The following is a 14,215-nucleotide window of genomic DNA, read 5'->3' as shown; positions in this document are numbered from 1 at the left end:
CACAATCTTGGCTCACTGCAACCTCCGCCTCCCAGGTTCAGGCGATTCTCCTGCCTCAGCCTCCTGATAGCCGGGATTACAGGCGCCCGCCACCATGCTCGGCTAAAGCTTGTTTTATCTTTATTAGCATTTATGCTGACTGAGAATCCATACATGCACATTATTTTTAAAAATTAGAAGCAGGGTATGAGATTAGAAAGTGAAGGGCTCTTATCAGTCACCATGTACAGAAAAAAGAAAAAAAAAAAAACCAAAGGGCTCCTATAATCAGAAAGATTAGGATTTATTCACCATCAGCCTCTCGGGCCTCATTCTGTAGATAGACAGAAACAAGTATGTTGGTTTTTCTATAAACCTGAGATCATAAGATGTGGTTCTCCTGCAACTTATTTTTTTGTTGTCGTTTGGGTTTTGATTTTGCGTTCAGTGTTACTGTTTTGTATATATTTGTTGTTGTTTTTTTTTGGTTTTTTTAATTATGAGGAAAGTTGACATTTTGAAAATGAATTTTAGCGCTTGTGCAGATTTGTGTACCCATCACCACACCCAAGACACAGAACCTCAAAACCTCCTCATGTTGCCCCTTCGCAGCTCCACGCTCCCCTCTTGCCCATTTCCTGGCCGTCATCGATCTATTCTCCATCACTGGAGTCTTCATCGTGTTGTGATTGTCACACGAGCGGCATCATATGTCACTGTAGCTGTCTTTCTGAGATTGTCGTATGAATGGCGTCATACAGTCATGAGCTCTCAAGTCCAGCTTCTTTAACTCCTTCTAATTCTTGGCGATTCATCCAAATCCAATTGTTTTGTGTATCAAAGGTCTGTTCCCTTTTATATTTATTTGTATTTATTTTCTGTTCTGAACCACAGAAGGACATTTGGGTGGTTTTCCAATCTTTGGCAATTGTCAGTAGAGTTGCTAGAAACATGTCGTGTCCAGGTTTATGTGTGGACATAAGTTTTCATCTCTCTAGGGTAAATACCCAGGAGTGGGATGGCTGGGTCACACGGTAAGTGTATGTTTACCTTTATAAGAAACTGCCAAACCATTGCCGTTTTGCATTCTCACCAGCAGCGGATGAGGGTTGTGATGACCCCACATCCTTGGTCAGTAGTTTTATTTTTGTCATCCTAATAGGTATGTAGTAGTATCTCAGCATAGTTGGGTGGTTTTTTTTTTTTGAGATGCAGTCTCGCTCTTGTCGCCCAGGCTGCAGTGCAATGCCGCTATCTCCACTCACTGCAACCTCTGCCTCCCAGGCTGAAGTGATTCTCCTGCCTCAGCCTCCTGAGTAGCTGGGATTACAGGCGCCCACCACCAGGCCCGGCTCATTGTTGTATTTTTACTAGAGATGGGGTTTCACCATGTTGGCCAGGCTGGTTTCGAACTCCTGACCTCAGGTGATCCACCTGCCTCCGCCTCCCAAAGTGCTGGGATTACAGGTATGAGCTACTGCACCTGGCCTATTGCATTTTCTTAATGGCTAATAATGTTGAGCATTGCTTTACATGTTTCTTTGTCATCTGTATATCCTCTTTGGAGAAGTGTCTCTGTGCATCTTTTTAGCATTTTAAAATTGGATTATTTTTGTATAGTTGAGCCTTGACAATTCTTTGTATGTCCAGATAGAAGTCCTCTGTCAGATAGGTGATTTGCAAGTATTTTCTCCCAGTCTGTAGCTTATCTTTTTATTCTCTTAGTAGTGTTTTTGTTTTTGTTTTTGTTTTTAGCCAGAGTCTCACTTTGTAGCCCAGGCTGTAATACAAGTTGCATGATCTTGGCTCAGTGCAACCTCCGCCTCCCGGGTTCAAGTGATTCTCCAGCCTCAGCCTCCCAGGTAGCTGGGATTACAGGCGCATGCCACTGTGCCCAGCTAATTTTTGTATTTTTAGTAGAAACAGGGTTATACCATGTTGGCCAGGGTGGTATTGAACTCCTGACCTCAGGTGATCTGCCTGCCTCAGCCTCGCAAAGTGTTGGGATTACAGGAGTCAGCCACCCTGCCTGGCCCCCAATACTATATTGAATATGAGTGGTGAGAGAGGGCATCTTTGTCTTATGCCGGTTTTCAAGGGGAATGCTTCCAGCTTTTGCCCATTCAGTATGATGTTGGCTGTGGATTTGTCGTAGATGGCTCTTATTATTTTAGGTATGTTCCTTCAAAACCTAGTTTGTTGGCTGGGCATGGTAGCTCACGCTATACTAAAAATAGGAAAATTAGCCAGGTGTGGTGATGTGTGCCTGTGATCCCAGCTACTCGGGTGGCTGAGGTGGGAGGATCACTTGAGCGCCAGAGGCGGAGGTTGCAGTGAGTCCAGATTGTGCCACTGCACACTTCAGCCTGGGCGACAGAGCAAGACCCTGTCTCCAAAACAAAAACAAAAACAAAAACCCAAAAAACCCTAGTTTGTTGAGAGTTTTTAACATGAAGAGATGTTGAATTTTATCGAAAGCCTTTTCGGCATCTATTGAGATGATCATGTAGTTTTTGCCTTTAGTTCAGTTTATGTGATGAATCATGTTTATTGGTTTGCATATATTGAACCAACCTTGAATCCCAGGGATAAAAAAGCCTTCTTGTTTGTGGTGGATTAGCTTTTTGATGTACTGCTGGATTCAGTTTGCTAGTATTTTGTTGAGGATTTTTGCATCAATGTTCATAAAGGATATTGGCCTGAAGTTTTTTTGTTGTTGCATCTCTGCCAGGTTTTGATATCAGGATGATGCTGGCCTCACACAATGAGTTGAGGAGGAGTCCCTCCTCCTCAATTTTTTTTGGAATCATTCCAGCAGGAATGGTACCAGCTCTTCTTTGTACATCTGATAGAATTCAGCTGTGAATCCATCTAGTCCAGGGCTTTTTTTGGTGGGTAGGCTATTTATTACTGATTCAATTTTGGAGCTCATTATTGGTCTGTTCAGAGATTCAGTTTCTTCCTGGTTCCATCTTGAAAGGGTATATGTGTCCAGGAAATTATCCATTTCTTCTAGATTTTCTGGTTAGTGTGCATAGAAGTGTTAATAATAGTCTCTGAGGGTTATTTGTATTTCTGTGGGATCAATGGTAATATCCCCTTTTTCGTTTCTAATTGTATTTATTTGGATTTTTTTTGTTATTAGTCTAACTAGCAGCCTGTGTATCTTACTCATTTTTTAAAACACCAGCTCCTGGCTTACTTGATGTTTTGAATGGTGTTTTTGTGTCTCAGTCTTCTTCAGTTCAGCTGTGATTTTGGTTATTTCTTGTCTTCTGCTAGCTTTAGAGGTGGAGGCTTTTGCTTCATGAGTTCTTTTAGTTGTGATGTTAGGTTGTTAATTTGAGATCTTTCCAACTTTTTGATGTGGGCATGTAGTGCTGTAAATTTCTCTTAACACTGCCTTAGCTGTGTCCCAGAGATTCTGGTCTGTTGTGTCTTTGTTCTCATTCGTTTCAAATAATTTCTTGACATCTGCCTTAATTTCATTATTTACCCAAAAGTCATTCGGGAGCAAGTTGTTTAATTTCCATGTAATTGTATGGCTTTGAGCGATTTTCTTCGTTTTGAATTCTGTTTTTATTGATTTGTGGTCTGAGAGAGTGGCTGGTATGCTTTTGGTTCTTTTGCATTTGCTGAGGGTTGTTTTATGTCCAATTGCGTGGTTGTTTTTAGAGTATATGCCATGTACAGATCAGATATGTTCGCTTGTTTTTGGGTGGAGAGTTCTGTAGATATCTGTCAGGTTCAGTTGATCCAGTGCTGAGTTAAGGTCTTGGATATCTTTGTTAATTTTTCTGCCGCGGTGATCTGTCTAATACTGTCAGTGGGGTGTTGAAGTCTTCCATTGATATTGTGTGGGAGTCTGAGTCTCCTTGTAGGTCTCTAAGAACTTGCTTTATGAATCTGGGTGCTCCTGTTGGCTGCATATTTATTTAGGATAGTTGGATCTTGTTGAATTGAATCCCCTGTTATGCAATGCCCTTCTTTGTCTTTTTTCTATCTTTGTTGGCTTAAAGTCTGTTTTGTCTGAAATTAAGATTGCTACTCTGCTTCTGTCTGTTTTCTATTTGCTTGGTAGACTTTTCTCCATTTTGAGTCTATGGGGGTTATTGCATCTGAGATGGGTCTTTTTTTTTTTTTTTCCTTTTGAGGCAGAGTCTTGCTGTGTTGCCCAGGCTGGAGTGCAGTGGTGCAATCTCGGCTCACTGCAACCTCTGCCCCCCAGGTTCAAGCAATTCTCCTGCCTCAGCCTCCTGAGTAGTTGGGATTACAGGCATGCGCCACCACACCTGGCTAACTTTTGTATTTTTAGTAGAGACGGGATTTCACCATGTTGGCCATGCTGATCTTGAACTCCTGACCTCAAGTGATCCACCTGCCTCAGCCTCCCAAAGTGCTGGGATATTACAGGCATGAGCCACTGTGCCCAGCCAAGATGAGTGTCTTAAAGGCAGCATATCATTTGGTCTTACTTCTTTATCCAGCTCTTGCCACTCTGTGCCTTTCAATTGGGGCATTTAGCCCATTTACATTCAAGGTTAGTATTGATATGTGTGTATTTGATCCTGTCATTGTGTTGTTAGCTGTTCGTTATGCTGACTTGTTTGTGTGGTTGCTCTATAGTGTCACTTGTCTGTATACTTAAGTGTGTTTTTGTAGTGGCTGGTAATGGCCTTTTCTTTCTTTCTTTCTTTTTTTTTTTTTTTGAGATGGAGTCTTGCTGCATAGCCCAGGCTGGAGTGCAATGGCATGATCTCAGCTCACTGCAACCTCTGCTTCCCAGGTTCAAGTGATTCTCCTGCCTCAGTCTCCCCAGTAGCTGGGACTACAGGCACATGCCACCATGCCTGGCTAATTTTGTTTTTGTATTTTTAGTAGAGACAGGGTTTCACTGTGTTAGCCAGGATGGTCTCCATCTCCTGACCTCGTGATCCACCTGCCTTGGCCTCCTAAAGTGCTGGGATTACAGGCGTGAGTCAGTGCACCCGGCTGATTTTATTTTATTTTATTTTATTTTGTTTGGTTTGGTTTGGTTTGGTTTTGTTTTTGAGATGGAGTCTTGCCCTGTCACCCAGGCTGGAGTGCAATGGCATGATCTCTGTTCACTGCAACCTCTGCCTTCCCAGCTCAAACTATTCTCCTGCCTTAGCCTCTTAAGTAGCTGGGATTACAGGTACCCACCACCATGCCCAGCTAATTTTTGTATTTTTAGTAGATACGGGGTTACACCATGTTGGCCAGGCTGGTGTCGAACTCCTCACCTCAGGGGATTCGCCTACCTCAGCCTCCCAAAGTGCTGGGATTACAGGAAGGAGCCACCACACCCAGCCTTCTTTTCATATTTAGTGCTTCTGAAACAGGTAAGGCAGGTCTGCTGGTAACAAATTCCCTCAGCATTTGCTTGTCTGAAAGGATCTTTTTTTCTTCTTCTTTTTTTTTTTTTTTTTTTTTTTTGAGACAGGGTCTCATTCTGTTGCTCATACTGGAGTGCAGTGGCATGATCATGGCTCACTGCAACCTCTACCTCCCTGGCACAAGCTATTCTCTGGCTTCAGCCTACCAAGTACCTGGGACTATAGGCAGGTACCACCACACCCAGCTAATTTATATATTTTTTGTAGAGATGGGGTTTTGCCATGTTTCCCAGGCTAGTCTCAAACTCCTGGATTCAGGCGTTCCACCCACCTCAGCCTCCTAAAGTGTGAGATTACAGGTGTGAGCCAGCACACCTGACTTGAAAATGATCTCATTTCTCCTTTGCTTATGAAGCTTAGTTTGGCCAGATGTGAAATTCTGGACTGGAATTTCTTTAAGAATGTTTAATATATTGGCCAGGAGTGGTGGCTCACACCTGTAATCCCAGCACTTTGGGAGGCTCATGCAGGGGGATCACCTGAGGTCAGGAGTTCAAGACCAGCCTGACCAACATGGTGAAACACGGTCTTTACTAAAAATACAAAAATTAGCTGCACGTGGTGGTACACGCCTGTAGTCCCAGCTACTTCGGAGGCTGAGGCAGAATTGCTTGAACCTGGGAGGCAGAGGTTGCAGTGAGCTGCGGAGATCCCACCCCTGCATTCCAGCCTGGGCCACAGAATGAGACTCCATCTCAAAAAAATGGGTGTTTAATATAGGCCCCCAATCTCTTCTGGCTTGTAGGGTTTCTGCTGAGAGGTCCACTGTTAGTCTGATGGGCTTCCCTTTGTAGGTGACCTGCTGTGTCTCTCTAGCTTCTTTCATTTTGACCCTGGACAATCTGATGATTACATATTTTGGGGATGATCTTGGGAAGTATTTTGCAGGGGTTCTCTGCATTCCCTGATTTTGAATATGGGCCTCTCTAGCTAGACTGAGGAAATTCTCACGGATGGTATCCTGAAATACGTTTTCCAAGTTGCTTCCTTTTCCCCTTCTCTTTCAGGGATACCAGTGAGTTGTAAATTTGGTCTCTTTTAATCCCATGTTTCTCGGAGGCTTTGTCCATTCCTTTTCATTATTTTTTCTCTATTCTTATCTGACTGTCTTATTTCAGAAAGCCAGTCTTCAAGCTCTGAGATTCTTTCCTCAACTTGGTCTATACTACTGTTAATACTTGTGATTACATTGTTAAATTCTTGTACTGTGTTTTTCAGCTGTATCAGGTCAGTTACATCCTTTCCTATCCTGGCTATTTTGTCTGCTAGCTCATATACTGTTGTATTATAATTCTTAGCCTCCTTAGATTGGATTTCAATGTTCTCCTGAATCTCAATGATCTTTGTTCCTATCCATATTCTGAAGTCTATTTCTGTCATTTCAGCCATCTCAACCTAGTTAAGAACTCTTGCTGGAGAACTGCTGCAGTCGTTTGGAGGAAAGAGGATACGCTGGTTATTTGAGTTGTCAAGAGTCCTTGTGCTGGTTCTTTCTCATTTTTGTGGGCTGATATTCCTTCAGTCTTGGAAGTTGCTGTCTTTTGAATGGGTTTCTTTTTCCTTTATCCTATTTGATGACCCTGGGGGTTTGATTGTGTATAAGGTGGGTTCAGTTGGATGGCTTCATTATTGGACAATTTTAGGGGACCAAGGCTCAGTTCAGGACTCCTGAACTGCGTGCTCTAACTCTGGAGAACTGGTATCCAGCCCTGGCTTTGATCTCTGGCTCCTTCAGGTTAGAAACCTGCTCTGCTGGAGGGACCACGCTGCTCCCAGACAACTGGTCACAACACTCCAATGGGTGGTGCCAGGCAAAGCACTTCGTAGGGTGGTGGCAGCGGGATCTGTCCTTGTTTGCATGTGCCAGCAGCAGCACGGCGGGGTGCATGCTCATCGGCTGTGACAGGGTGCTAGTGAATGTCAGGGAGCCAGCCTCTGGGAGGGCATTTGTAGCAGCAGCAGTGGTGGCAGTGTGGTTGGGGTGGTGGCAGGAGCCACGCTGGCAACTGTGCGCCTGTTCGTTGGTGCCAACGGTAGGGTTAGCATGGGGGCAGGACACTGGTGGATGCAGGACTGTGTGTGCCCTTTGTGCATGTTCACACTGGCAGCAGTGGCTGCTCAGGGCTGCATGTAGGTCCACTGTTTTCTCTGCCTAGTTTCCTGCGGGAGGCCCAGCGTGGGTGGGGCACTGGCAGGGGTGGGGCTGGCAGGCTCTATGCTGCCAACACTCTGACAACAATGGTGGTGGGAGAGGAGAATGGGGGGCTGGGGTGCACTTACGCTGGCAACCAGTGGCACAGCAGGGTGCACACACAGGCATGCTGTTGGGGAAGGGTGGGCTAGGTCCACCCACACACACAACCAGCAAAACGATATTGAGGGTGGCTGTGGGCAAGAGCCTGCAGGCAAAACCACACGGGGGAGGCTTCAGTGGGAGCAGAGCTCAGGCGGGCTAGTGTGTCCATGGGGCCGCTGTGCAGGAGTACTCCCCGTTCAGGTATAGTCTGCCAGTGCAGGAGCTCTGATGCTGCCCCAGGAGGTACCTGGGGATTGTACTGCAAGCAGGCTTGGCCAGGCTGGGGCCGCAGGAGAGGCCAGCAGACTGAGGGTTGCTCAGGTCCGACCAGCCCCATCTGATGGGCAAGACTACCCTAGAGAGTTCAGGTCTGACAGTTCCCCTGGGGCTAAAGTCTCCTGTGAGAGCAAGTCAAGCCTAGGGGATGGACGTCCTAGCTGTGCTCCACCTTTGATGCAGGGGGTTTCTGCATCAAACCCCCTGGCCTGGCTCAGGCTGGAGTTCTGCCCCGACTGAGGTAGGAGGCAGAACTCGACGTAGGAGGTGAGGCTTCACACCAGACCAAATTGAGGACTAGCTAAAACAGGTCAGGGCAGAAGCGCCTCCCCATAAGACCCACCCCACAGTCTGCTGTCAGTTTACCACTGCCATGGCAACACTTGGAAGTTACTGTCCCTTTTCATGGCAATGACCCAACAACCCAGAAGCTACCACCTACATTCCAGAAATTTCTTTATAAACTGTCCCTTAATTTGCATATAATTAAAAGTCAGTATAAATGTGACTGCAGAGCTGCCTCTGAGCTGCTGCTCTGGGCGTGCTGCCCGTGGGGTAGCCCCACTTCACAGGGAGCAGTGCCTCTGCTGCTGTGCATGTGTCTGTTTTACTAAAAGTTCTGTTTATCACCACTGGCTCGCCCTTGAGTTCTTTCCTGGGTGAAGCCAAGAACCCTCCTGGGCTGTCTCAGTTTTGGGGCTCACCTGCCCTGCATCACTACCACTTTTTTTTTTTTTTTTTTTTGAGACGGATTCTCGCTCTGTTACCCAGGCTGGAGTGCAATGGCCGGATCTCAGCTTACTGCAAGCTCCGCCTCCCGGGTTTACGCCATTCTCCTGCCTCAGCCTCCCGAGTAGCTGGGACTACAGGCGCCTGCCACCTCGCCCGGCTAGTTTTTTGTGTGTGTGTGTGTGTATTTTTTTTTTAGTAGAGACGGGGTTTCACCGTGTTAGCCAGGATGGTCTCGATCTCCTGACCTCGTGATCCGCCCGTCTCAGCCTCCCAAAGTGCTGGGATTACAGGCTTGAGCCACCGCGCCCGGCCTACTACCACTTCTTTGAGTAGCTTCCCCTGCCAACGCAGCTGGCAGTGGTGGTCAAGGGGTCCCTCCTGCCAGGATTCCAGAGGCCATGGCGAGAGTGGGTTGCCCCTTGCTAGTTCAACTCACCCCCTTCACAGGAGTCACTGGGAGCCAGGAACGATTCCTGGTGCACAGTAACCCTGTGCAGGGTTCCCAGCCTCCTCCTCTGTCTTCCCTTCAGCCTCTGTGTCTTCCCTCCATCCACTCTCAGGGCCTTTCCTCTGAAGATCTAGGAGTCTGGGAGTGCACCTGTCCTCAGTGTCCCTGTCCCTTAGTGGGAGAGGTTTCTTTCTCCTGGCTGCATCTAGTTGGCCGTCTTGGAGCAGGAGCAAAATCTAGATAAAGTCTTTAAACAGCTTCAAGTTAGGGTTCCCATGAACCCCTCTTTGGATAAGTGAGGTATACGGGGAAGGGACCCAGAACTTCCTTGCCCTCTCTGGGCACGCCACCCTCCAGGAACCTCCACATGTTCAGCTCTCTGGAAGCTCCTTTTATCTCTTTTGCTTTACATCTTTCCTCACTGAGACTTCCAGCACAACGTTGAATGCGAGTGGTGAGAGCAGACATTCTTGCTTTGTTCCTGATCTTAGAGGGAGACCCTCAAGTCTTTTGCCACCAACTAGGATGTTAGCTGTAGGTTTCTTGTAGGTGTTCTTTTTCACCTTGAGGAAGTTCCCTTTTATTGCTAGTTCGCTAACAGTTTGGTTTTTTTTTTTAATCGTGCGTGGGTGTTGTATTTTGTTCCGTTCTTTTTCTGCATCAATTGATGTGATCACATGAGTTTTGTTCTTTAGGTTGTTAGTATGGTGTATTCCACTGACTGCTTTCTGATTATTGAACCAGTGTTGCATTCCTGGAATAAAATCTCATTGGTCATGGTGTATTATAGGTTGAGTATCCCTTATACAAATGCTTGGGAGCAGAAGTATTTTGGATTTCAGATTTCTTTGGATTTTGGAATATTTGCATATGCATCATGAGATATCTTGGGGCTGGGACGCAGGTCCAAAAATGAAATTCATTTATGGTTTTTTGTTTTTTGTTTTTGAGATGAAATTTCACTCTTGTTGCCCAGGCTGGAGTGCAATGGCACAATCTCAGCTCACTGCAACCTGTGCCTCCTGGGTTCAAGTGATTCTCCTGCCTCAGTCTCCCATGTAGCTGGGATTACAGGCATCTGCCACCACACCCAGCTAATTTTTGTATTTTTAGTAGAGACGGGGTTTCACCATGTTGGCCAGGCTGGTCTTGAACTCCTGACCTCAGGTGATCCGCCTGCCTCAGCCTCCTAAAGTGCTGGGATTACAGGCATGAGCCACTGCACCCAGCCTCATTTATGTTTTATATACACCTTATGCACATAGCCTGAAGGTAATTTTACTTTTCCCTTGGGGATGCTGAATAAACTGCATTGTGTACCTGCATTTTGACTGCAACCTGTCACATGAAGTTGAGTATGGAATCTTCCACTTTTGACATCGTGTCAGGGCTCAAAAGTTTTGGATTTTGGAGCATTTTGGATTTGGGATTTTTGAGTTAGGAATGCCTAACCTGTATTCTTTTTATGTATTGGTGGATTTCCTTTGCTGGTATTTTGTTGGAGATTTTTGGATCTACGCTCATAAGAGATACTGGTTTGTAATTTTCTCTTTTTGTAATGTTTTTATCTGGTTTGGGTATCAAGGTAATGGAGGAAGTGTTTTTTCCTCTTCTGTTTTCTGGAAGACATTTTATAGAATCCATGTTAATTCTTTAAACATTTTTTTTTTTTTTTTGAGACGGAGTCTCGCTCTGCTGCCCAGGCTAGAGTGCAGTGGCCGGATCTCAGCTCACTGCAAGCTCCGCCTCCCGGGTTTACGCTATTCTCCTGCCTCAGCCTCCCGAGTAGCTGGGACTACAGGCGCCCACCACCTCGCCCGGCTAGTTTTTTGTCGTTTTTAGTAGAGACGGGGTTTCACCATGTTAGCCAGGATGGTCTCGATCTCCAGACCTCGTGATCCGCCCGTTTCGGCCTCCCAAAGTGCTGGGATTACAGTCTTGAGCCACCGCACCTGGCCTTCTTTAAACATTTGTTAGAATTCACCACTGAAACTGTCCAAGCCTGGAGATTTATTTTACAAAATGCTTTTAACCATGAATTAAAAAAAAAAAAAGTGGTTTTTTTTTTTGAGACAGGGTTTTGCTCTGTTGCCCAGACTGGAGGTCAGTAGCGTGATCACAGCTCACTACACTTTGACTCAAGTGATCATCCCGCCTCAGTCTCCCGAGTAGCTGGGACTACAGCCATGTGCCTCCATGCCCGGCTAGTTTTTGTTTTTGTTTTTGTTTTTGTTTTTGAGACAGTCTCTCTCTGTCACCCAGGCTGGAGCGCAGTGGCACGATTTCAGCTCACCACAACCTCTGCCTCCCGGGTTCAAGCGATTCTTCAGCCTCAGCCTCCCATGTAGATAAGATTACAGGCATGCACCACCACGCCTGGGTAATTTTTGTATTTTTAGTAGAGACAGGATTTCACCTTGTTGGCTGGGCTGGTCACAAACTCCTGAACTCAAGTGATCTGCTCACCCCAGCCTCCCAAAGTGCTGGGATTACAGGCGTGAGCCACCGTACCCAGCCCTAAAAAGGTTTTTTTAAAAAGCCATTCTTGTAGAAGAGGTCTACTGGCTACAGATTCCCTTGGTTTTCGTTTAAGAATGTCTTTATATTTTACCTTTATCCCTGAAGGCCATTTTCACTGGATATGGACTTATGAATTGACGGTTTTTGTTTAGCACTTCAATATGTTATGCCACTTCCTTCTGGCATCCATCATTTCTGGTGAGAAATCCACAGTCCCCCAAATCTTTATTCCCATATAAGTGATGTGTTATTGTCCTCTGGCTGCTTTCCAGATTTTTCTTTGCCTTTAGTTTCAGCAGTTAGATGAGGTGTGCATATCTTTGTGTTTCTACCATTTGGGATCTGTTCAGCTTCTTGGATCTGTAAGTTTATGTCTTTCATCAAATTGGGAAGTTTTCAGTCATTGTTTCCTCAAATACAGTTTTTTGTTTTTTTGTTTTGTTTTGTTTTTTTGAGACAGAGTTTCATTCTTGTTGCCCAGCCTGGAGTACAGTGGCACAATCTTGGCTCACTGCAACCTCTGCCTCCTGGGTTTAAGCTGTTATAAGTAAAATGTTTATTCAGAAACAGAATGCTTGTTCCTCAGTACTGCAAGGAAAGATCAGCATTCAGACAAAAAGTTTTCTCAACAAGGCAAATTTACTTTTTGCAGAAAGGGTGCTCCTTGCAGATGGAACAATGGCGAGAGCACACCTGAACAAAGGAGGGAAGCCATTTTTATCCCTTACGCAGCTTGTCCCTGCTGCTGTGTCCTGTCTCCATTGGCTAGAGCCAGACCTCACAATCTAAGCTAAACCTGACTGGCTAATAACTTAAAACTTTCCTAAATAGGTAAAGGCAAGGGAGAACAAAGGAAAAAGAGGAAGTTGACTCATTCCCTTATATCTAACATCCCATACATCTAAAATAAATATCTTGGTTAAAGTGCAAGGACAGAATGTACTCATTCCCTTACATCTAACATCCTTATGTCTTAAACAAACATTTTGGTTAAAGTACAAGGACATAGAATGTGCTTATTCCCTTGTATCTAACATCTCTTACGTCAAAAACAAATATCTTGGTTACAGTACAAGGACATAGAATGTGCTCATTCCCTTGTATCTAACATCTCTCACATCAAAAACAAATATCTTGGTTAAAGTACAGGGACATAGAATGTACTCATTCCCTTATATCTAACACCTCTTATGTCTAAAACAAATATTTTGGTTAAAGTACAAGGACATAGAATGTACATTATTTCTAACACTTACAATTTATTCTTTAATAAGAAGGGAAACTTTGAAAGGGAACTTCTTTGCTTTCTACAAAGTAATTCTCCTGCCCCAGCCTCCTGAGTAGCTGGGATTACAGGCATGTGCCACCACACCTGGCTAATTTTGTATTTTTAGTAGAGATGGGGTTTCTCCATGTTGATCAGGCTGGTCTTGAGCTCCCAACCTCAGGAGATCCACCTGCCTTGGCCTCCCAAAGTGCTGGGATTACAGGCGTGAGCCACCACACCTGGCCCCCAGATATGTTTTTGTCATTTTACTCTTCCTTCAGGATGCCAGTGACATGAAAGACCTTTGGTTATTGTCTCATGTGTCCCCGAGGCTGCTTATTTTATTCTGTCTTTTCTTCTCTCTGTTAGATTGGACAATTTACATTGATCTGTCTTTAAGTTCACAGGTCCATTGGCCCTTTCCTATTTGTCTCCATTCTGCTTTTTTTTTTTTTTTTTTCAAGATAGGGTCTCACTCTGTCATTCAGGCTGGAGAGCCATGGAGCAAGCATGGTTCACTGTAGCCCCAACCTCCCAGGCTCAAGTGATCCTTCTGCTTCAGCCTCCTGAGTAGCTGGGACTACAGGTGTGTACCACCAAGCCTGGCTAATTAAAAAAAAAAAATTGTAGAGATGAGGGTCTTGCTGTGTTGCCCTGGCTGATCTCAAACTCCTGGGGCAAATGATCTTCCCACCTCGTCTCCCAAAGTGCTGGGGTTACAGGCATGAGCCACTGTACCTGGCCTCCATTCTGCTATTAAGTCCATCGAGCAAGTTGTTTATTTCAGTTATTCTATTTTTTAGTTCTAAAATTTCTCCATTTGATTCTTCTCTCTCTCTCTCTTTTTTTTTTTTTTTTTTTTGAGATAGGGTCTTACTCTGTTGCCTAGGCTGGAGTATAGTGGTGCGATTGTAGCTCACTACAGCCTCAACCTCCTGTGCTCAAGTGATCTTCCCATCTGAGTGTGCTGAGTAGCTGAGACCACATGAGTAGCACCACCATGCCTGGCTAATTCTTTTTATTTTTTATTTTGTAGAGACTAGGACTTACCATGTTGCCCAGGCTGGTCTCAAACTCCTGGTTGATTCTTCTTTATGATCTGTTTCTTTGCTGAGACTTTCTATTTTAACATTTGTTGCAAGCATTTGCAGTTTTAAAAATAGCTGTTTAAAGTCGTCAGATAATCCCAGCATCTGTGAAGTGTTGACAGTGGTTGATTGGGTTTTCTAGACAAGTTGACATTTTCCTGGTTGTTTGTATGCTGAGTAATTTTGGATTGC

General features: G+C 45.0%; 1 protein-coding gene across 1 annotated transcript in view; it reads left to right on the top strand.

Annotated features, from left to right (window-relative positions):
- The window catches only part of AP1M1 (adaptor related protein complex 1 subunit mu 1), a 38,129-nt gene that overhangs the window by 11,754 nt on the left and 12,160 nt on the right, over positions 1-14,215 (top strand). The gene's annotated exons all lie outside the window — the stretch shown is intronic.

Source organism: Trachypithecus francoisi, unplaced genomic scaffold (genome assembly GCF_009764315.1).
Source record: "Trachypithecus francoisi isolate TF-2019V2 unplaced genomic scaffold, Tfra_2.0 Lachesis_group5, whole genome shotgun sequence".
NCBI lineage: Eukaryota > Metazoa > Chordata > Mammalia > Primates > Cercopithecidae > Trachypithecus > Trachypithecus francoisi.
The sequence above is the reverse complement of the archived record's forward strand: the minus strand, read 5'-3'. Positions and strand labels throughout refer to the sequence as shown.